Source organism: Lolium rigidum, chromosome 4 (assembly GCF_022539505.1).
Source record: "Lolium rigidum isolate FL_2022 chromosome 4, APGP_CSIRO_Lrig_0.1, whole genome shotgun sequence".
Taxonomy (NCBI): domain Eukaryota; kingdom Viridiplantae; phylum Streptophyta; class Magnoliopsida; order Poales; family Poaceae; genus Lolium; species Lolium rigidum.
Genome location: NC_061511.1, coordinates 216,743,587 through 216,766,142, shown reverse-complemented (window position 1 = coordinate 216,766,142; position 22,556 = coordinate 216,743,587). Strand labels below are relative to the sequence as shown.

General features: G+C 40.6%; 3 long non-coding RNA genes across 3 annotated transcripts; all 3 read right to left on the bottom strand.

The window, feature by feature from the left end:
- Positions 1-12,550: 12,550 nt before the first annotated feature.
- Positions 12,551-12,832, bottom strand: LOC124649446. The gene is made up of 2 exons (XR_006986640.1): positions 12,719-12,832; positions 12,551-12,635 (listed from the first exon to the last, which is right to left on the bottom strand). It is a non-coding gene; the product is annotated as an uncharacterized LOC124649446 (long non-coding RNA).
- Positions 12,833-13,334: 502 nt separating this feature from the next.
- LOC124649447 lies at positions 13,335-14,560 on the bottom strand. Its single transcript, XR_006986641.1, has 3 exons — positions 14,510-14,560; positions 13,906-13,951; positions 13,335-13,399 (listed from the first exon to the last, which is right to left on the bottom strand). It is a non-coding gene; the product is annotated as an uncharacterized LOC124649447 (long non-coding RNA).
- A 1,955-nt stretch (positions 14,561-16,515) lies between these two features.
- LOC124649445 lies at positions 16,516-17,795 on the bottom strand. Its single transcript, XR_006986639.1, has 3 exons — positions 17,740-17,795; positions 16,682-17,173; positions 16,516-16,559 (listed from the first exon to the last, which is right to left on the bottom strand). It is a non-coding gene; the product is annotated as an uncharacterized LOC124649445 (long non-coding RNA).
- Positions 17,796-22,556: the final 4,761 nt, after the last annotated feature.

The following is a 22,556-nucleotide window of genomic DNA, read 5'->3' as shown; positions in this document are numbered from 1 at the left end:
AGCTTGTTTACTCCGGCTTGAGGTGTGCTTTTATAGCCCTACACAATGAATGGTGTTTGTTATCCAACAAGAGAGTGTTTGAAGTAGCACAAGTGAAGAGAAGTTTTTTGTTTATGTGATCATTGTTGAGAGTGTCCACTAGTGAAAGTACGATCCCTAGGCCTTATTTCTAAGCATTGAAACACCGTTTCCAACAAGTTCTGCTACATGTTTGCTTGCTGCCATCTTTATTTCAAATTGCAATTACTACTTACAATCATCCATATCACTTGTATTTTACTATCTCTTCGCCGAACTAGTGCGCCTATACATCTGACAAGTGTATTAGGTGTGTTGGGGACACAAGAGACTTCTTGTATCTTAATTGCAGGGTTGTTTGAGAGGGATATCTTTGACCTCTACCTCCCTGAGTTCGATAAACCTTGGGTGATTCACTTAAGGGAAACTTGCTGCTGTTCTACAAACCTCTGCTCTTGGAGGCCCAACACTCGTCTACAGGAATAGAAGCGTGCGTAGACATCAAGCTATTTTCTACGGCGCCGTTGCCGGGGAGGTAAGGTAAAAGGTATTCACATCCTCCGACTACTAAGCTATTTCTTAGCACTGTTGCCGGTGTGTGAGTGCTCGAAGCTATTTCCTTTAGATCCTGCAATTGCATCTTTTTTTTCTTGTTTTTATTTTTCACTAGTTAGGCATAATGGAAAACAACAAAAAAAATAGTGAGCTTTTTAATCTATTTCATGAGTTAAGACATGAATTGTGTGATGCGAAAATTAAAAAACCTATGGAACCTTATTTGCATGCTAGTAGCAATGTTATTAGTATGAACGCAATTACTGCTAATGCTATGGAGAAGTGTAAGCTTGGGGAAACTAGTTTTTATGATCTTTTTAGCTTCCCATCTTTAGGGGAGAAAATTTGCTCTGATAATACTTTATCTCCCATATGCGATAACTCTAATGATGCTTGTGATATTTCAAATCCACCTACTGAAAGTATTCCTTTCAAGATACCTATGAGAATTGTTGAACTTGCTATGAACAATTGCTATTTTGGAGATGGGACTGTCCATCCTAGTGATCATTTACTCTTTATACATGAATTATGCGAGTTGTTCGAGAGTGAAGGTATTTCAAAAGACTAAGTTAAGAGGAAGCTATTCTCTATATCTCTGAAGGGCAGAGCTGCGGAATGGTATAAGATGCTGAAGAATGGTCGATCTCTTGGTTGGGAGGAAATTGTACCTCTCTTTTATTCTAAATTTTATCCTCCTCATGAAGTGCATATTGATAGGAATTACATTTATAAATTTTATCCTCGTGATGGAGAGAGTATTTCCCAAGCATGGGGGAGATTGAAGTCACTAATGCTCAAATGTCCCATTCATGAGCTTCCCCGTAATGTTATTATTAATAATTTTTATGCAAGGCTTTCAGGACACCACAAGGACTATCTAGATGCCTGTTTGGAGGGATCTTTCACAAGCAAGGAGGTTGAAGCTAGATGGGATCTTCTTGAAAGAATTCAGGAGAATACTGAAGATTGGGAGAACGACAAAGGTAAAGAATCGAGGTATAAACTATGAATATGAATGCATTAAGTCTTTCGCTCAAACCGCTGATTTTCAAGAGCTTAGTGCTAAATATGGCCTTGATCCTCAAATTATGGTCGATTGCTATAGAGCCTTTGCTTCTCATATTAGTGTTCCTAAAGAAAATTGGTACATGTATCATGAACCTTTTAAAGACACTTGCATGGAAAATGAAATTGTTGTTAATGATTGCAATAAACATGCCCAAACTTCTGAAAATACTATTTCTTATAAGCATGTTAATTTTTGTGGAATGCATAGACCTTGTGGAATTAATCAAATCGAAAATGAATATTGTATCCATCATAGGAATGAAAAAAACTAGAAAGTGGTCTAGGGCTCTAGACGATCTCTTGGTGAAAAAGTTTGTGCCCTCTATCCTTTTATTTGTGAACTTTGCCATAGAGTGGGTCATTTTAATTTTCAATGCTCCTCCAATGATAATTCGAACCTCATGAGTGCTGCAAATTTGTATTGTGATGATGAAATTACTCCTAATCAGCATGATGAACTTACTTTATTTTTGTGGTGTGAAGAGTTATCAAGGAAAATTTCTTTGTTAGATATGAGTGATCTTGATATTAATAGTGTCCTGCATGGGTGTCTTTCTTATTGCATTGATAATTGTCATACAAATACTTACATACAAAATATTTTAGAAGATGACACTTTGCCAAAATATGATAGGACCGCTGTGTGTTTTAAACTTATTAATGAAAAGGAGGAATCCTCCCAAGTTTCTTCTATTGTTTCTGGAAATAAATCAGGTTATGTGGAGAAGCCTCCCTTCAAGCCTCTTCCTCCTAAAGAAGGGAACGAGGAGAAGGAAAACAAGAAGAAGAAGGGAACGAAGAAGAAGAAGAGGGGAAATAAGAAGAAAGAGGTAACGGCATATCCCCGCGTGTATGAGATAACGATAGGTAACCGTAAGTATGTTGCTCCTAATGATTATTATGATAATGAATCTGAGTACAATGATCTTCCTATGCCCTTTACCTACATTAGTGATCATGATTTAGAAGAGCACACTACTTTTGATATTGAAAATCTCTGGGAAACTAATTCTGAAAATTATGATGTTAATAATTGCCATAGTATCAGTACTATCCATGCTTCCTCCCATAATGATATAGAAAGCTCTAAGCTTGGGGATGAGGTGTTTGAAAATCCATTTTCTACTGATGATTATATGTTTGATACATCTCCTTCTAGTAACAATGATGGTATGGTTACAGATGAACATACTATGGAAGATAACTATTCTATTTCTTATGATGACACTATGCCTCCAATCTTTGACAATTATTATAAAGAATGCTATGACACAGGTCATAATTATCCTTATGAAACTTGTAATAGTTATGATGGGATTGCCAAAAACCATTCCCTTAGTATGCAACTTGTTTACCATGTTCAAATTCTTAATGATCCTGCTCCAATTACTATTAATGAGAAGAGTTTTTCTCATGCCAAAATTAATGATACTTTTATGCATATGAACCATGATAATAATGTTTTAAGTGATGGGTATATTGTGGATTTTGTCAATGATTCTACTGAAAGTTATTATGAGAGAGGGAAACATGGTTATATGCATCTTAATAATATTAAGTTTCCTCTCTTTATGCTGAAAATTTTGAAGTTACTCGTGTTTTATCTTCCTATGCTTGTCACTTTGTTCTTCATGAATTTATTTGTGTACAAGATTCCTTTTCATAGGAAGTGGGTTAGGCTTAAATTTGTTTCATACTTGCTTTTTGATGCTCTCTTTGCTTCAACTCTCATCCTTATGTGAGCATCATTAAAATTATTGAGCCCATCTTAATGGCTATAAAGAAAGCACTTCTTGGGAGATAACCCATGTTTTTATTTTGCTACTGTTTTGTTGTGTGTTGGAAGTTGTTACTACTGCAGCAACCTCTTCTTATCTTTATTTTATTGCATTGTTGTGCCAAGTAAAGTCTTTGATAGTAAGGTTGATACTAGATTTGGATTTCTGCGCAGAAATAGATTTCTTGCTGTCACGAATTTGAGTAGATCTCTCTGTAGGCAACTCAGAAAAATCTGCGAAAAATCATGAGTAATCCTCAGATATGTACGCAACTTTCATTCAATTTGAGCTTATTCATCTGAGCATGTTAAGTACCTCGACAAAATTCGTCTTTACGGACTGTTCTATTTTGACAGATTCTGCCTTTTATTTCACATTGCCTCTTTTGCTATGTTGAATGGATTTCTTTGTTCCATTAACTTTCAGTAGCTTTGGGCAATGTCCAGAAGTGTTAAGAATGATTATGTTACCTCTGAACATGTGAATTTTTGATTATGCACTAACCCTCTAATGAGTTTGTTTTGAGTTTGGTGTGGAGGAAGTTTTCAAGGATCAAGAGAGGAGGATGATACAATATGATCAAGAAGAGTGAAAAGTCTAAGCTTGGGGATGCCCCCGTGGTTCATCCCTGTATATTTCAAGAATACTCAAGCATCTAAGCTTGGGGATGCCTTGGGCATCCCCTTCTTCATCGACAACTTATCAGGTCACCTCTAGTGAAACTATATTTTTATTCTATCACATCTTATGTGTTTTACTTGAAGCGTGTGTATGTTTTTATTTTTGTTTTTGTTTGAATAAAATCAGATCCTAGCATTCCTTGTGTGGGAGAAAGACACGCTCCACTTTTTCATATTGAACACTGGTGTTCTTACCTTTACTTTTAATGTTCATGGCGAACGTTGAAAATTGCTTCGTTCATTGCTATTTGGTTGGAAACAGAAAATGCTTCATGTGGTAATTGGTATATTATCTTGAATAATTTGATACTTGGCAATTGTTTTGAGCTCTCAAATAGATCATGTTTAAGCTCTTGGATCATGTAGATTGCACCTATTAGTGGAGAATTACTGTAGAGCTTGTTGAAATTTGGTTTGCATGATTGGTCTCTCTAAAAGTCTAGATATTTTCTGGTAAAGGTGTTTGAACAACAAGGAAGACAGTGTAGAGTCTTATAATGCTTGCAATGTGTTTGCTTCAAACAACCTTGCTAGCCAAAGCCTTGTACTGAGAGGGAATACTTCTCGTGCGTCCAAAACCTTGAGCCAAAACTACGCCATTTGTGTCCACCATACATACCTACTATGTGGTATTTCTCTGCCATTCGAAAGAAAATTGCTTGCGTGCTACCTTTAAAATTTCATTCCTTGTCTTTGCAATATATAGCTCATGGGAAAATAGCCTTAAAAACTATTGTGGTAAAGAATGTGTAGCTTATGTATCTTATTTCTTATAAGTTGCTTGTTGAGCGGTAACCATGTTTCTGGGATGCCATCAACTATTACACCTTTATTAAATATCATGTGAGATGCTATGCATGTTCGTCTTGTCTCGAAGTAAGGGTGATTTGTCATGATTAAATGGTTTGAGTATGCATATTGTTAGAGAAGAACATTGGGCCGCTAACCAAAGCCATGTATCATGGTGGAAGTTTCAGTTTGGACATTAATCCTCAATCTCTTATGAGAATATTATCTGTTGTTGAATGCTTAAGCATTAAAGAGGAGTCCATTATCTGTTTTCTATGTTGTCCCGGTATGGATATCCTCAAGTTGAGATCTATCAAAAACGAGAAATCAAATGCGATCTATCTCCTTGGACCTTTGTACAAGCGGCATAGAGGTACCCTTTTGTGACACTTGGTTGAAACATATGTAATGCAATGATAATCCATGGAAATCCAAGCTAATTAGGACAAGGTGCGAGCACTATTGGTATTCGATGCATGAGGCTTGCAACTTATAGGATGTCTTATGCATAACACATATGAATTATTACTACCGTTGACAAAATTGTTTCTATGTTTTCAAAATAAAAGCTCTAGCACAAAAATAGTAATCCATGCTTCCCTCTGCGAAGGGCCTTTCTTTTACTTTTATGTTGAGTCAGTTTACCTACTTCCTTCTATCTTAGAAGCAAACACTTGTGTCAACTGTGTCCATTGATTCCTACATACTTGCTTATTTGCATTCATCATATTACTTTGTGTTGACAATTATCCATGAGATATACATCTTGAAGTTGAAAGCAACTGCTGAAACTTATATCTTCCTTTGTATTGCTTCAAAACCTTCTATTAAGAATTTATTGCTTTATGAGTTAACTCTTATGCAAGACTTATTGATGCATGTCTTGAAAGTACTATTCATGAAAAGTCTTTGCTATATGATTCAGTTGTTTAGTCATTGTCTTTACCATTGCTTTGAATCACTTCATTCATCTCATATGCTTTACAATAGTATTGATCAAGATCATGTTGGTAGCATATCACTTCAGAAATTATCCTTGTTATCGTTTACCTACTCGAGGGCGAGTAGGAACTAAGCTTGGGGATGCTTGATACGTCTCCAACGTATCTATAATTTCTGATGTTCCATGCTAGTTTTATGATAATACCTACATGTTTTGCTCACACTTTATAATGATTTTATGCATTTTCCGGAACTAACCTATTAACAAGATGCCGAAGCGCCAGTTCCTGTTTTCTGCTGTTTTTGGTTTCAGAAATCTTACACAGGAAATATTCTCGGAATTGGACGAAACGAAAGCCCACGATCTTATTTATCACCGAAGGTTCCAGAAGTCCGAAGGGGAGACGAAGATGGGCCAAGGGGGCCCCACACCATAGGGGGGCGCGGGCCCCACCCTGGCCACGCCGCCATGTGGTGAGGGCACCCCCTGGACCCTCCGACTCCGCCCTTTCGCCTATATAAAGCTCCGTCTCCGAAAACCCTACCAGAACCGACGATATTCCACGAAGAGTTCCGTAGCCGCCGCCATCGCGAAGACAAGTTTCGGGGGACAAAAGTCTTTGTTCCGGCACGCCGCCGGGACGAGGAATTGCCCCCGGAGTCATCTCCATCGACACCACCGGCATCTTCATCGCCATTGCTGTCTCCCATGATGAGGAGGGAGTAGTTCTCCCCCGAGGCTGAGGGCTCTACCGGTAGCTATGTGGTTCATCTCTCTCTCCCATGGTGTGATCTTTATGTGATCATGAGCTTTGTATCACTATTAATCTATGTGCTACTCTAGTGATGTTATTAAAGTAGTCTAATCCTCCTCCATGATGTAAAGTTGACAGTGTGTGCATCATGTAGTACTTGGTGTAGGTTATGATTGTAATCTCTTGTAGATTATGAAGTTAACTATTACTATGATAGTATTGATTTGATCTATTCCCCCTTTCATAGCTATTGTTGACAGTGTGTATGCTATGTTAGTACTCGGTCTAAATTGCAACGGTCTATTATGCACTCTAGAGGTTACTTTAATATGAACTCCGGATGTTGTGGAGCTTGTTTACTCCGGCTTGAGGTGTGCTTTTATAGCCCTACACAATGAATGGTGTTTGTTATCCAACAAGAGAGTGTTTGAAGTAGCACAAGTGAAGAGAAGTTATTTATTTATGTGATCATTGTTGAGAGTGTCCACTAGTGAAAGTACGATCCCTAGGCCTTATTTCTAAGCATTGAAACACCGTTTCCAACAAGTTCTGCTACATGTTTGCTTGCTGCCATCTTTATTTCAGATTGCAATTACTATTTACAATCATCCATATCACTTGCATTTTACTATCTCTTCGCCGAACTAGTGCGCCTATACATCTGACAAGTGTATTAGGTGTGTTGGGGACACAAGAGACTTCTTGTATCTTAATTGCAGGGTTGTTTGAGAGGGATATCTTTGACCTCTACCTCCCTGAGTTCGATAAACCTTGGGTGATTCACTTAAGGGAAACTTGCTGCTGTTCTACAAACCTCTGCTCTTGGAGGCCCAACACTGTCTACAGGAATAGAAGCGTGCGTAGACATCAAGCTCTTGTCCATGCTTCATCTTATTGCATCATTCTTCTCTCCCTACACTTGAAGACTTCCTTCACACAAAACTCAGCATAATTGATTAGCAACATTAGTGCAAATAAAAATATATCAAACCATCAAGGCTTCAGTAATGGCACATATCAAACACTCATTTTAACATATGCTACTGTAGATACTTCTTCCCAAAGCTCTTTTTTCACAAAATAACTCAAAAACACGAAGTAAAAGACGGAAATGCAAAACATGATAGAAATCTATCAAAACAGACCAGCAGGCAGAGATCGAAATTAAAGAAATAGTTCTGTTGCTCAAATCGAAAATGGTAAACTAACGAAAGTTAGCTAACATATTGGGGCATAAGCAAAAAAAATTGCAGCTCAAAATAACGTTCTGCGATTTTTAAGAATGTTTTTCGTGACCAGCACAGAATCTGTTTCAGAATTGCAAATACCCCAAACACTGCTTTCTTTCTATTAGAGGCTACCCTTGGCACAAAAACAAAATAAAAATGATAAGGAGAGGTTATTACAGTAGCAATAACTTCCAAGACTCAAGAAAGCAAAAATAACAGAAATAAAACATGGGTTGTCTCCCATAAGCGCTTTTCTTTAACGCCTTTGAGCTAGGCGCAGAAAGGGTGCAAATCAAGTATTATCAAGAGAGAAATCATTAAGATCTGGAATGAAAGTAGTTTCAACCAGTCATTCTATGCTATCTATAGTGGTTGTTGAAGTTCCTCTCTCAGCACTTTTAGGTTTATTTTCTTCATCAAATAAATTATCAGGAACAATCCAATCAAAATTCCTATCGTAAGCTTCCTTAAAACTTTCCTCACTCCCGCGCGGAGTTGATGAAGGTGAATTTATGCGCAACGTTGAGTGGATCCCTAAGAGGAAGGTATGATGAGCACAGCAGAAAGTTTTCTCTCAGTAAGAAACCAAGCTTTATCGATCAGTAGGAGAAAAATGTTCTCTCCCGAGGTATTGCGAACCAACTCGTGGCAGGGCGCACTACCGGCGTCAGCAGCAATGTGGAGACCTGCACAAAACAACCAAATACTTTGTCCCCAACTTTCAGCGAGGTTGTCAAGCTCACTGGTTTTGCTGAAAACAAAGGATTAAACAAACCGTGTGGAAGAAGAATTTTTTGCAGAGAATAGAACAAAAAAATGCTGTAGAAGATTGCAATTAAAAGAAGAAGGACCGGGGTCCACAATTCACTAGAGGTGCCTCCCTAATAAATAAATATACTGGGTAAACAAATTACAGATGGGCAATTGACAAACAGAGATTCTACGCTAATGGTTGGTGCAGATTACATGCTATGAAAGTATGCGGGCATTACAACAACTAGATGACCCGTTGCGCTATCGCGCAAATGGAAAAGTTAAGTCAACATTTAAACCATAAATGTTAGCTTATTTTATATTAAAAATTAGCCCAAAACTTAACTGCTTTAGTATTTTACATTCATAATTTAGTATGATTTCGCACTATTTTTCAGCTTTAATGCTTTTGTATAAGCTCTTTCGCCAAAAATCAACAAGAAATACATGATCGATGCAACAAATGTTAGTTCTGTCACACTTGTTCAAGCAAGTATCTCGTAGTATGTGTGGTACAATACCTCAAAAGGCACCATTGTTCAAGTAAGTATTAGTAGTATGTGTGGTACAAAGATTGAAGTTAAAGCTTCCAATTACACTATGTACCCTTTTTATCACGAAACTTTTTGCTGAGCAGCCACTCGGATCGTTTCCAATCTAAAAGAGTAACTAACCTCACTGACCTATGTAAGGGACAAGCCAATCCAGAGAATCCTTGCAGGCCATGTTCATGCCTCCATTTGCAAAGCACGAAGGGCCAATTCACAAGCAGCACCTTCTGAAGTGTACCGGATTCTGGAATACAGGTTTCCAGGAGTGTACCTGGAAAATACATCACCTAATCTTCATCGACAAAACAAAGCTGTGAAGGGAAAAGCATACGTCCATTCTAAGAGAAACTATGCTAAGTATTTTTACAATGGACATTACAAAAAAATCTTGGCATTGTTAGAAATACAAGAGCAGAAGGGTAGCACATTATGAAACGAGAGAGTTAACGGTAGCATGGGATTTACGAGTTTGTCCATACCGGTATTCCCCGAGCTTTAGCATTGTCAGCCTTCCATTTAGCAAGACCTAAGTTTTCTAGTTCGTCTCTATTATCTTCTTTACTAAATATGCAGAACTCATGTTTACATTTAGCACAGAGAATGACATCAAAATACAGAAACAAACATGATTATGATCACCTGAATATTAAGTGCAACTGCTTCAGCAAGTGTGTCATTATAACACATTCAATAGAATGACGAGACATATTTGTAAAACAGATCGACATCAAACTAAGTATTATTTCTCCACGTGCAAACTGCAGATTAACAATGCTCTCAATATTAAGAAGAAAAATAATAGTCACTCTGTACATGAAAGCATGATTCGGTGGCGACGGCGAATGGAAGCCGCAGGTCGGTTTGCAAGTGACTTAGAATGCGCACGATCTCCAAACGACGAGGGCCAAGATAGGCTGACATCCTTCCCCATCCGAAACCCGGAGACGCATGATCAAAGCAAATAGTTTTTCAGTCCAATGTCATCATACAAGCAGACGCACGATATCTCTTACCTTGAAGATGCTCATAAAGAGTTCCATTTGGCGGTACTCGGAACGGAAGCGGTTGCTTGCCTTATCTCACCATTTTTGCGACAATCGTGGTCCTGCCATTTCTACCACCTGAAGGATCGAAAATAGCGAGGAGATGTGATCAAAGAGCCATGTCAATATCCTGCAAAACCTCAATACCTATTTAAGTTGGACAGTAAGTTGCCTCCTTCTAGACGCAAAGCTTGATGTAGTTTGTCCGAGTAGTACACGGGACAGACAGCGACATGACAGTAATCTCCTGGCGATATTCACATCGAAGGCACACATTTTTACAACGCACCAACTATCAAACCGACGTGGCAGAACCGCATTATTTGTAAATGGTCCCAAGTGATTTAGATTATTTATATCTCAGATGGAAGTATACTTCAAGATTTTGACTGGCAAATCAAAGGTTAAAACCTAAGAAACTGAAAACTATCGGGAGATGTATTTCTTTGATTTATCCAAGCCTTATAACTTCAAAATAATAGATCTATGTAAGTTTCACAAGAAGAAAGCGTTGCCACAGTATACAAACACCGATGTCTCTTACAATTCTAAACCAATTAACAATACGAAAAGATGTATTCATCACCAAACAAGCATAGAATGAAAGCACGTGATCTAGTACCTCAGCTATATCATATTATTGATGTTGCAAATGATCTCAATAACCAGCAGTGTGTCTTAACACATTGCAAACTGTCACATCGTTTAACTTGAACCATATAAAACCCACACAGGAGCATCACATGATTTTTGCATAAATGACCAAAGATATGAACTATAGTGTGACACAGTCATTAGTGCTAGCAAATGGTTGGAGCAAGACTCGCCATATTTTCCTTGAATTTGAAGCCATTATCTATTCCATGATTAGGAAAGGAAGCAAATAACTAATATGTCCGCAAGACAGTGTATCTTTATTTATTTGGTACTTTAGCGTTACTAACATTTATAAAGTTTCATTTGGTGCAACTTACTCTACTCCACCGTTTGACTGTAAAATTGCATAATTCTCCATCTTTTCTTCAAAAGAAATTTATGGGAGTGGTTCAAAAAATACAATATCCTTGCCAAAGAATTATACACCCAAAGTTGTAATAATTTGTATATACTTATGAGTCTAACTACTTTCAATTCAAGTTGCAAGCAAATAGGCACAAATATGTATATATGTGCGGACAGACTGATTAGTACATGAAATTGTATTTAGCATAAGCTGACATTTTGTATTAGAATGATCTTTGAACAAACAAAGAAAGATAACTAAATAGTGAAATTATTTACCTCAACATAAGTCCTTCCTGATACCATAGCTTGAATAACAACAATCCAAATGATTTCAGAGCTTTGCCAGCGATCAGCCATAGAATGAAAGAGGAGAAACTCTACACGTGTTTGAGAGCAAGCAAGCTGTGTTCCGTTCGCAAGAACCTATTAACCAGAACAATCGCGCAAACAATAGAATTAAATCAGAATTTAAACTATAAGTTTTGGTTTATTTTAACACCGGGTGCTCGGAGTGGAGCTCTGCTCTTCCCGCCATCGCCGCCACCATAGTGGTAAAGGGAGGGCATTTGGGTTGGGTGGCCATCCGAGGCTGAGTTATAATAGCATCCAACAGTGTGCGCTTGAGAAAATTTCCTCGACAGCCCTTCCATCCTCCTTTGGCTACTCCTTTTGCTCCGATGCGACAGCTCCTTCCGCCCCACCTACGTCCTCCTCTTCCTCTTCCAACCCCTTGGACACACTCATGAGTGACGCTGCAGCCATTCTCAATCAAATTTTGGTTAATTATACAACAATTTAAGACCTCTATCAATTGATAGTAACCATTATAAATATATTGTGACCATTATAAATATATTCCAGAATCTAAGTGGTGACATTTGTATGAACATTTTGCAGATTTTAGCTAAGGTCCAATAACATTGTACAACATTATGTACAAACTCAAGAGGCAACTTCAAACAAGGAAATGACAATGGACATTTAAGCAAGGACAATGGGCAAGCAACAGAAAGAGAAACTAACCTTACGGATTGAATGTGTTAGTCAACACATCAAAAGGAGAATACAAATCAACCCGGTGTTATATTTTCAGATGAAACACATGTACTCCCTTATGGCACTGCCAGATCGTTGGCAACAAACAGTGTACTCCCTTATGACACTGCCAGATTGTTGGCAACAAAGCTGGAAGAAAGTGATAAACCGGGCCTAACTCGTAATATCGCAAATCATCAATTGGTTAGGCTGACCATGCTGCATTTGCAGGTGGGGAAGGCAGATCGTAGTCCTGGCTCTGTCAATCCTGAAGAGGAAGTTGAATGACTCCGGTTGGCCTCCGAGAGCACTCCCGGAACCATCGCTCACATGCCCGCTATTTCTAGCTGCTCGAACTTCATGGTTGTGCCCTTCCCTCTTTTTCATGATAACAGATTTCACATCATATGACGCGCTTTCCACATGCTTGCCTATTGAACGGACAAGGTGGGTATATTTGTAGTAGCTCCTCAAAACAATAAGGCCGAGTGACACGTGAAGTCATTGAACTGACCTTGGATTTGTATTTCCCTTAGCATCCTTCTGACCTTACTTGCACCAACGATAAGAATTAAAAAGATGCCAACCTTGGTTGTCTTTCTGAACAACACGAGGCTCCCTTATGGCCCTTGATTACGCAACCACCATGTCAATTGTACTGGTGGTACAAACGAGTGTGATGGCACAAGTAACGCTTACGATAGCCAACACATCTAACTTCCTAAAAAAACAGGGTCATCAATGACTACTATATCCTATATGTGAAGTGGTTAATAGGTAGGTGACATTAACCTTCTTTTAGATTCAGTTTCAAGACCTAATTATCCAAGAGGTTTTCCTAGTATTTAAGTCTCAGAACATCTGAGATATAGATCGAAAGAGAAAAGATGCAATCAACAATGCATATGTAATACCCTATTTTCTAAAAATAATAAATAACCTTGTGGAAAATTTGGGAAGAATAAAACAGGCGAAAAGAAGAGGACAATGGGCATGTGAAATAAAACAGAGTGATATGTGCTGACCTGGCATGTGAAATTTACGGCACTCACTCCCTGTGAAATGCCATTCAGAAACCAAAGAGTGCGAAATGACAATTTCCTATATTATCTAAAAAGTAACGTGAGTCGGAAGTTCTTTGAGAGAACTATACCAGAGAGCTTCTTAGTATGAGCTGCTTCAGTCGTTAGTCTGTCTAGGAAAACAAAACATGGACAATATTTTTATTTGAAGCCTGAGATACTGTTTGGGTCAACCTTAGTAGGTGCTGAACTATTAGATAAATTTGTATATATATCATGGAGTTTGTTAACACACTGTTATACACAAGTACTGGTGTAACTATCTGTCAAACCATGTAAATGTGAAAACTATACGTCGCCCCGCATCCCTCGAGTCCACGCCGGTGCTCAATTTGACACAGGAGAATCTAACAATTTTATGTATTTATAGGAGTATAAGACCCTAAGAAAATTACCAAATTTCTTGCTGCGCAAAAAAAAATATGGAAGGAAGTCATCCAATAGAAGAAAAGATAAAGATACTTACTGGTCGCAAACTACTATTTATGATGTAATTAATCGAGGTTGTTCTTTCACCAAGTCGCATAAATGCTTGGTCGGTAGGAGTGTTGTGATTAATAAGCAGTTCAACATACAGTAGAAGATAGAGAGAAAACTGAGATAGGGAGAATGGGCATACCTGTAGGCTGCAGCCCACCATGGAATCCACTAACACTAAATCCTAGCTGCAAAACAAAAATTTGTTCTTTCAAAATTCCAGCCGAAGAAGTCGAGAATACCACAATTACTATAATACACGGCAAGGTACCCAACTCTACCGCTAACAGTTTAAATGGTTCAACTATAGAGGCAACCTCTTAGTTACCTAGAACCTAACCAATTGGCGATCATGTAAGAATTCCAGAAATAATAATAATAATGACACCTACAGGCGTGTCAACGAATAAATAACTTCCGGTTACTGAATCATTCGTGGACTATCATCCTACTTACCATAAATGTACAAATACATCACACAAATGATTAGGGCCAGAGATCCATGGTATAAAACATCATTTTATTCATGGTAGATCTAAGAAAAAAAACAATCAAATATGCTACCAATTCCCACATATCAGTATGGATCATTAAGGGAAAATAAGAGAAATTTCCATTAGTTTGTTTATTGCTCTAAAAAGGTTCAACCCAGCTATCAATGGTGAAAGAGGCATCAATGATGGATCATGTCCCTGCCTAAGCAAATCAAACAAGCTGCGAAGTAGATGTGTTGTGCTTGTCGTTACCTTTTCGTATGCAACTAACCATGGGCTGCTGGTTGCTATCAACGACCCATCTGTACACGGGAAAAAAAATTGGTCAGCTATTGTGCATGTGCATCTCTACTTGCACTTCAATGTTTTCCTAATGCAAATTTAACTATAGCTAAATTTCTTCAATGGAGCATCTCGGCAGAAGCAAAAAGATCGGACAAGCACCTACTGCACCCGATGTTCCTTGCTCACATCAAACATTAGACAAATGGGAAAGTAAAGCTGAAGCGTAATGTCAGAGTAAATTAGTAAAAGCATTATACAAGTAAATAAACTTCTTCCAACTCCACACCCCTGAACCCAAGAAATTAATCCAAGTTCAAAACATGCTTTGAGAAAAACCACATATGCATGTCACATGTCAACACGTAATTTTCCTTCTCAGGCAACAAATACTTGCTGAAAACACATCATTTCATACAGAACTTAGGTCTGAACTGTAACATCACTTCATACTGTGAACTGTAATTCTATACCTTTATATGTTACAGATTTTGTAATTCTAAGCTGAAAAAACATGAGGTTAAACCAAATGTAGTTAGTTTCAAGTTTCCAAAAAAAGAATGGTGTATTGACTAAAACAACAGTGAATCAGTTCTCAGATTTCCTAATTCCTAATTATTTTAGTGTGTGAAGGTTCCGGCTGCAAGCCTGCAACCTCAAAAGACTAATGCTACCAAACCAAATCTCAAAACATGCAGCTGAGCACAGAACAATAGCCCAGGACAAGGATACCAAATCCAAGATTCTGCAAAGCGCAAGAGTAGAAGCGAGGAGAGAAATATGAGTCAAGTAGAATATGGTAAAGCAGGGCAGCACCAAACGAAAGAAACACACCTGAATACCAGTAAACAAAATAAAATAGCCACTGCAACCAAGCCTTCGTGCATCTGATCAGAACCCTCGTCGGATGCTGCTTCTCCATATAATATCTACACAAATTGAATAAGATACACCTTATCTTTTTTTATAGGAAACAAGCACTGAGCACAGACTTAACGAGACTCACGAGAGCAGCATCAAGAGAAGGACCTCATGGTGGCGCGCGTGTGGAAGGCACCTTGTGATGTCCGCGCTACGTCCATGCCCCGTGCCACTCCTGTCCTCTTTACCTCCGGGAGCAATCCCTCACTGCTCAAAGCGATGCAAATATGTATAAAATCAGATACGAGTACCAACTTTCTCATCGGCAAATATGTATTATCAGTTTACATTTATTTTTGTACAGCTTACAGGCATCTTTCTAGACTACAAATGAACACATTCAGTCAGAAAAGCAAGTCAATATTATAAGAAAATTTTAGCATGAGAAAATGTGTGCAATTGGCTTTACGCAGAAAAATTGCTTTTTAGATGTCATCCTGTGGTTTTCCATGTCATGTTCTGCAGGATCCCACCATTTATACTGACACGGTTTCTTGGAGTCTCATCCATAGCATTTCCCTCTTGTTTCATGGAGGGTGTTGCTGTAGGCTCTTACATGTTCTGCACATCTTGTTAGTATCAATTCTGGATTGGGGTCAAATACATTAGTACGTGCATAGCTATAACGTAACCAACAATGTTACCCTCGGAAGGTGTTCATTTAGGTGAATATATGTAGGATAATATCATGATGCAAAACTCAAAATATGAGCTGCAATCAGATAAATCTGGGGTCATTAAAGTATGAACTGCAATCAGACAGGACATGAACTTGCCATGGGTAATCAGGAATAAAGGGGCAAAAAGGAGAATGCTCAAATTCAGTATAACTATGGGATGCAACCTCATGCGTGTGAACTAAATCACAAAGACGCAGCTATGAATTTTTTGCTAGAAAAAAGGACAATGATTTGGTGGAGAGTACATCAGATCTAGCAAATAATACATACATGCAAGCACATGACCTGACCAACTAAAAAGCCAAAGGTGAGGTAAATCTGCAATAGAAAAGGGGATAAAGAGGTTCAGGAAGATCTTTAGTACTAACATTTTGGCACGATCTTGATCGGGAGGAAGATGAGAGGTGGTGCAGGAAGTCCTGGAAGCATGTAGATGGAGAATACTTCAAATCCTAATACCAACTAAAAAGGCCAAGGGTGACGTAAATTTGCTATAGAAATAGGGATAAAGATAGGGCTCAAGAGGATATGGAGTACTAACCTTTTGGCACAGTCCTGGAAGAAAGTATGGTGCCCGCCGCCTGCCTGAGCAGCGCCAATTCACCCTCGGCGCACAGGCAGCAAGGAGGGCGCGGCGGATCCTCCTCCCTGTGAGACTCCCACTTCGTCTGCAATGGCACGTTCAGCAGCCTAAGGACCTAAGAAACGAAAATAAAAAGCGTGTAGGTTGGATTCGTTGAACCATTACTGATGGGTACACAGGGTACCAGCCGCCGCCGACCTCTCCTCGCTCGGGCACGCTCGCTGTCGCTCAAAATATAGTGCCATATGTAAATAAAGAACACACCAAGATAGGCATAATGAACATAATTGCACTGAAGTCGACAGCCCAGTGTCCATCGTCCGCTTGCAGAGCAGAGTGTTGAGCAAGGGCTCGCCTCAATGATATTAATATGGTCTCTTCTGTAACCTCTGCACTATCTGCAAGCTTGATGGCTGGAAGATCCACGAGAAGATGCTTTTGTTTTGCATACTGCAATGGATCATAGTAGAAAGTGAGAATATTACGGTATATATGCTATACTTATTGAAGTATAGATTGTATATTAAGATAACAAACAGTAAAACGGGAAAGAAAAATCGTAGTGAGGTAGACTATAATAAGTAAGCAGTATGAAGATTGTCCCTTATCCTAGTAAGGTACAGAAAAGAAACATTTGCCTATGTGAAAAACAGACTGCTGAATTTCTGCATGGTTTCATTTGTTATTTTTTATACTGGTCAGTCGAAAGTTGGAGCGGTGAGTTTTCCGGTCGTTGTATCACTGGGCGACACCAACTGCTATCGCAAAAATGATGTCTATGAGTTGTTAAGGACTCTGAACAGAGTTAATTAAGAGAAGTACTGCAAAGATTCCAAAGATCAGATGGCAAAAGGCAATTTCTGGCCAACCAAACTCACGGGGACGCCGTAATTAATGCGGCGTGGCGGCCGTGCCGATGGCTCGGGCTGCAGTCGACAGATCCGCGGCGGCGTCTGTTCGATCTTGATGGAGAGGACGGCTGTAGCGAGGAAACCAAAATGGAACTGAACGCTTACCTATCCCTTGCAAGATCTTGAGAGAGAAAAGAGACGAGCCGCCGCCGGCCCGTTCCCTGCCCTGCTCGATCTGAGCAGAAAGGCGAGGAAGAGACGCGGGAGTCGGCGTTGACTTCACACCGGCGGAGACGTGCGCGACCAGCGATGATCTGGAGGAGCCGCGACGGCAGCGTCTACTCTTCGCACGGCGACTCCCGCAACCGGTGGTGACCGGCGCTCCACGCAGCAGCACCCCGCGGCCGCTCTCCGGCGGCGCCCGCGTTCCCTCCTCGCTCACGTCGGCAGGTGGGTCAGGATGGGAGTGGCGGCTGGGGATGGAGGCGGAGTGGCGGACGAATGAGGCTTCGGGCGAGAACCCTAGCGGAATTGGTCGCCTCTGTCTCGAGCCGCGCGTACACAAAGAAAGGCTACGCAAACGAGCTGTTCTGGCTGTCTCTTCCTGTCGGCTCCACACCTGGTTGGGCCCAATTGTCATGCATTCATTTGCAGAAAGCTGGTGACGAAAAAATTACCGCAATGGATGGCTGAGGTGAAAAGCGGGAGTGAATCGCTTGCATCCAACGGTGGACGAACGTTTGCCCCTCTCAGGTGCCTTGGTTGGCCGGGTAGTCTAGGAACATTTATAGGAGAAATATACATAGACCGCAATCCAACTGTATCTATGACTAATAATCCACCTTCAGGATTACATCCACGACACCCTCCAGTATTAAGTTATAAGCAACAGACTATCGCTTTAAGCAATGTGTGTAAAGTAAACGATGAACTACCCTTGAATAGAACACCACAGTTTTCTCCCTAGTAGCAACAACACATCTACAACCGTAGAGAACAATGTCACTTTCCATGTTTAAATAGAGACATGAACCCACTATCGAGCATAAATACTCCCTCTTGGAGTCGCTAGCATCTACTTGGCCAGAGCATCTACAAAAACGGAGAGCATGCAAGATCATAATAACATAATACATAATCTAAACCAAAGCAATCTCTCTATAAATCGGATCCACATCAAACCAACATGTAGTAATTACAAATAGATGATCTTGATCATGTTTGGCAGCTCACAAGATCTATACATGAAGCACAACAAGGAGAGGACAGCCATCTAGCTAGCTACTGCTATGGACCCATGGTCCCATGGAGAACTACTCACGCATCACGTCGGATGAAGACATGATGATGTAGAGGCCTCTGGCGGTGATTTCCCTCTCCGTCACGGTGCCGGGATGGACACCAGAACCCTCCCGAACTAGGGTCTCGGTTGACGGCGGCGTCAGAACTTTTCGTGGATGGAGGCTCTCATCTGTGGGGTTTTCCCGATACGTGGAACAAATAGGCAGAAGGGCGGAGAAAACGAGGCGACGAGGCGCCAGTACATGGGCCAGGCGCGGCCAAGGGTGGGGCCACGCCTACCCTATGCACTGCCACGTGGAAGCTCTCATGCGCATGTCCTTCTGGCTCCGTCTTCGTCCCGGAAAAATAAGACTCTGGGCTTTTGTTTCGTCCAATTCCGAGAAACTTTCATGTACAACTTTTCTGAAACACAAAAATAGCAGAAAACAGGAACTGGCACTGTGGCACTGCGTTAATAGTTTAGTCCCAGAAAATTCTAAAAAGTGTGGAAAAGTGCACATAAAACATATAAGAATTGTAACAAAACAAGCATGGAGCATCAAAAATTATAGATACGTTTGGGACGTATCATATAGCTGGCTGTGGGCTCGATTATACCGGCCCAGTTCAGTGGAACAGAGAGAGCGAGCGAGGTTGGGCATAAGCGGGTGAAGAAATCGAGGCGAACGAGTGTGTGCCGCATGGATGCACGCGCGCGAGCGGGCAAAGGGAGCGGCGGGTCGACACGCGAGCAAGCGACACGGGTGAACTTGCGGAGGAAGCGGGCATCGCGCGGCTCGAGGAGGAGTAAGAGAAATTAGCAGCAGCAAAACAACCTTTCTCCCCCTTGGAAACAAGTACCAAAAAGGGAAAAGAGAGAAAATACAAGAAAATTGGAGTGAAGCCTCAAAGAACATGCCACCAAGCATAAGAGGCAAATAAAAAGAGCGGGGAATTACTCCCCTATGTGTAAGCACAAAAGTCACTGAACCGCGAAGAGATGTGTTTGGATTCGTTGACATTGGGTCTTACGATGTAGCACACATGGGTATACATCATGCCAAGATATGGTAAGATGCTAGCCCCACATATGTGGCACTACTATAGGCTAGATAAGGAACTGAAATGTACGAAAGTGGTCATCAAACCAAAAAATTATAAATGAAAAAGGAACACACATTACTACAATTACCATGATATCTGGCCTAGAAGCGCAATGATGAAGTACAAATCCAAATATGAAACGGTGTACCTTTTTGATCGACCGCTTCATCAATGTCTCCAAGACCAAGTTTCCCATTGGTTGGAAATGGTGTGTTGGCAACCTTGGCATTGTCCATATCGTACTTCTTGAGCATGTTCTGCATGCATTTCTTTTTCTTCTTGGGATATGAGAGTCCCCTTTGCGAGTTGCTTCAATGAAAACCTATGAAGGACTTCAACCCCCCCATCATGGACATCTCGAGTTTTCCCCTTTTACCCGCTTGGGGTTTTGTAGCCTTGACTTGATGGACTATTCCATCATGATCAATAAATTCCACTTGAAAGGATAGAAGGGGGGCGTTTGATCATATTCATCTGCTTGAGCTTTATCTTGAGTGGTAGTGTCATTTTATTCTCCATCTTGATCTTGCTCCTTGGCTTGAGTACTTGATGCTTGTTGGAGTGAAATGTTCATATTGAGTTGAGTTATACTCCACTTGAGTTCGGATAGTGTCCTCTCCATTTGTCACTCGATCCTCACGATGATGGGTCTCACAAGGCAAAATGTGTCCAATGCCCATGGTCCTTGTAACTTGAGAGAAATCTTCATTACCTACATAACTTGGAAAAACTTGCTCAGCGTGGGTGCCATTATTCTCATCGAATTCAACACCACAACATACTTAACATGCCTGGTGGGCTTGTCTTAGTATCCATTGGAGTGGGATTCGTACGAATAATCAACAAACATAACTTCAAAGGTTCTAGGACAAATTTACCGAGTCCCTCTTTCCAATTCTTGATAAAGCATTTGCATTCGAAGACACAAACCTATGATGTTTGACTTTATCCTAATGAGAAGTTCATAGGGGGTCTTGTGGTAGATTTGTTGAAGAAGAGACCGACTTGATGCATGAATGTGGTTCTTGTCATTTCAATAATCATCCGACTCGTCCTCTCCACAACACCAATCATTTCAGGGGTATGTGATGTGGATAATTGGTGCTAGACTCCCTCATCTTCAAAAAAAGCTTGCATGATGTAGTTCTTCAATTTGGAGCACATGAGTCTCATCTTTGAAACTGCAACACAAGTACTTGAAATGCGACCTCTTTCAAGATAAAAATACATTAGTCTGACAACATGGTCATCTGATAACCCACAAGTATAGGGGATCGCAACAGTCTTCGCGGGTAGTAAAACCCAATTTATTGATTCGACACAAGGGGAGACAAAGAATACTTGGAAGCCTTAACAGCGGAGTTGTCAATTCAGCTGCACCTGGAAATAGACTTACTCGCAAGAGTTTATGAGTAGTAACAGTTTTATAACAGTAGCAGTAGTAGAATAACAGCAGCAGAGTAACAGAGACAGCAGTAGTAATTATAGTAAACAGCAGGATTAAAATACTGTAGGCACAGGGATGGATGACGGGCGTTGCATGGATGAGAGAAACTCATGTAACAATCTTAGCAGGGCATTTGCAGATAATAATAAAACGGTGTCGAAGTACAAAGCAATCAATAGGCATGTGTTCCAATTATAGTCATACGTGCTCGCAATGAGAAACTTGCACAACATCTTTTGTCCTACCAGCCGGTGGCAGCCGGGCCTCAAGGGAATCTATTGGATATTAAGGTACTCCTTTTAATAGAGTACCGGAGCAAAGCATTAACACTCCGTGAACACATGTGATCCTCACGTCACTACCATCCCCTCCGGTTGTCCCGATTTCGTCACTTCGGGGCCATTGGTTCCGGACAGCGACATGTGTATACAACTTGCAGGTAAGACCATAAACAATGAATATCATGATGAAATAATAACATGTTCAGATCTGAGATCATGGCACTCGGGCCCTAGTGACAACCATTAAGCATAACAAGTTGCAACAATATCATCAAAGTACCAATTACGGACACTAGGCACTATGCCCTAACAATCTTATGCTATTACATGACCAATCTCATCCAATCCCTACCATCCCCTTCAGCCTACAGCGGGGGAATTACTCACACATGGATGGGGGAAACATTGCTGGTTGATGGAGAGGCGTCGGTGGTGATGGCGGCGATGATCTCCTCCAATTCCCCGTCCCGGCGGAGTGCCAGAACGGAGACTTCTGGCTCCTGAGACGGAGTTTCGCGATGTGGCGGCGTTCTGGAGGCTTTCTGGCGACTTCGACTTCTCCCCGTGCGTTTTTAGGTCGAAGGCAATAAGTAGTCCGAAGGAGGGCGTCGTAGGCCGACCGAGGGGGCCACACCATAGGGCCGCGCGGGCCCCCCCTAGGCCGCGCCGCCTTATGGTGTGGGGCCCTCGGGCCTCCACCTGACTTGTCCTTCTGTCTCCGTCAGTATTCTGGGAAAATAGGGCCTTCTGCATAAATTCCGAGGATTTTCCCGAAAGTTGGATTTCTGCACAAAAACGAGACACCAGAATAGTTCTGCTGAAAACAGCGTTAGTCCGTGTTAGTTGTATCCAAAATACACAAATTAGAG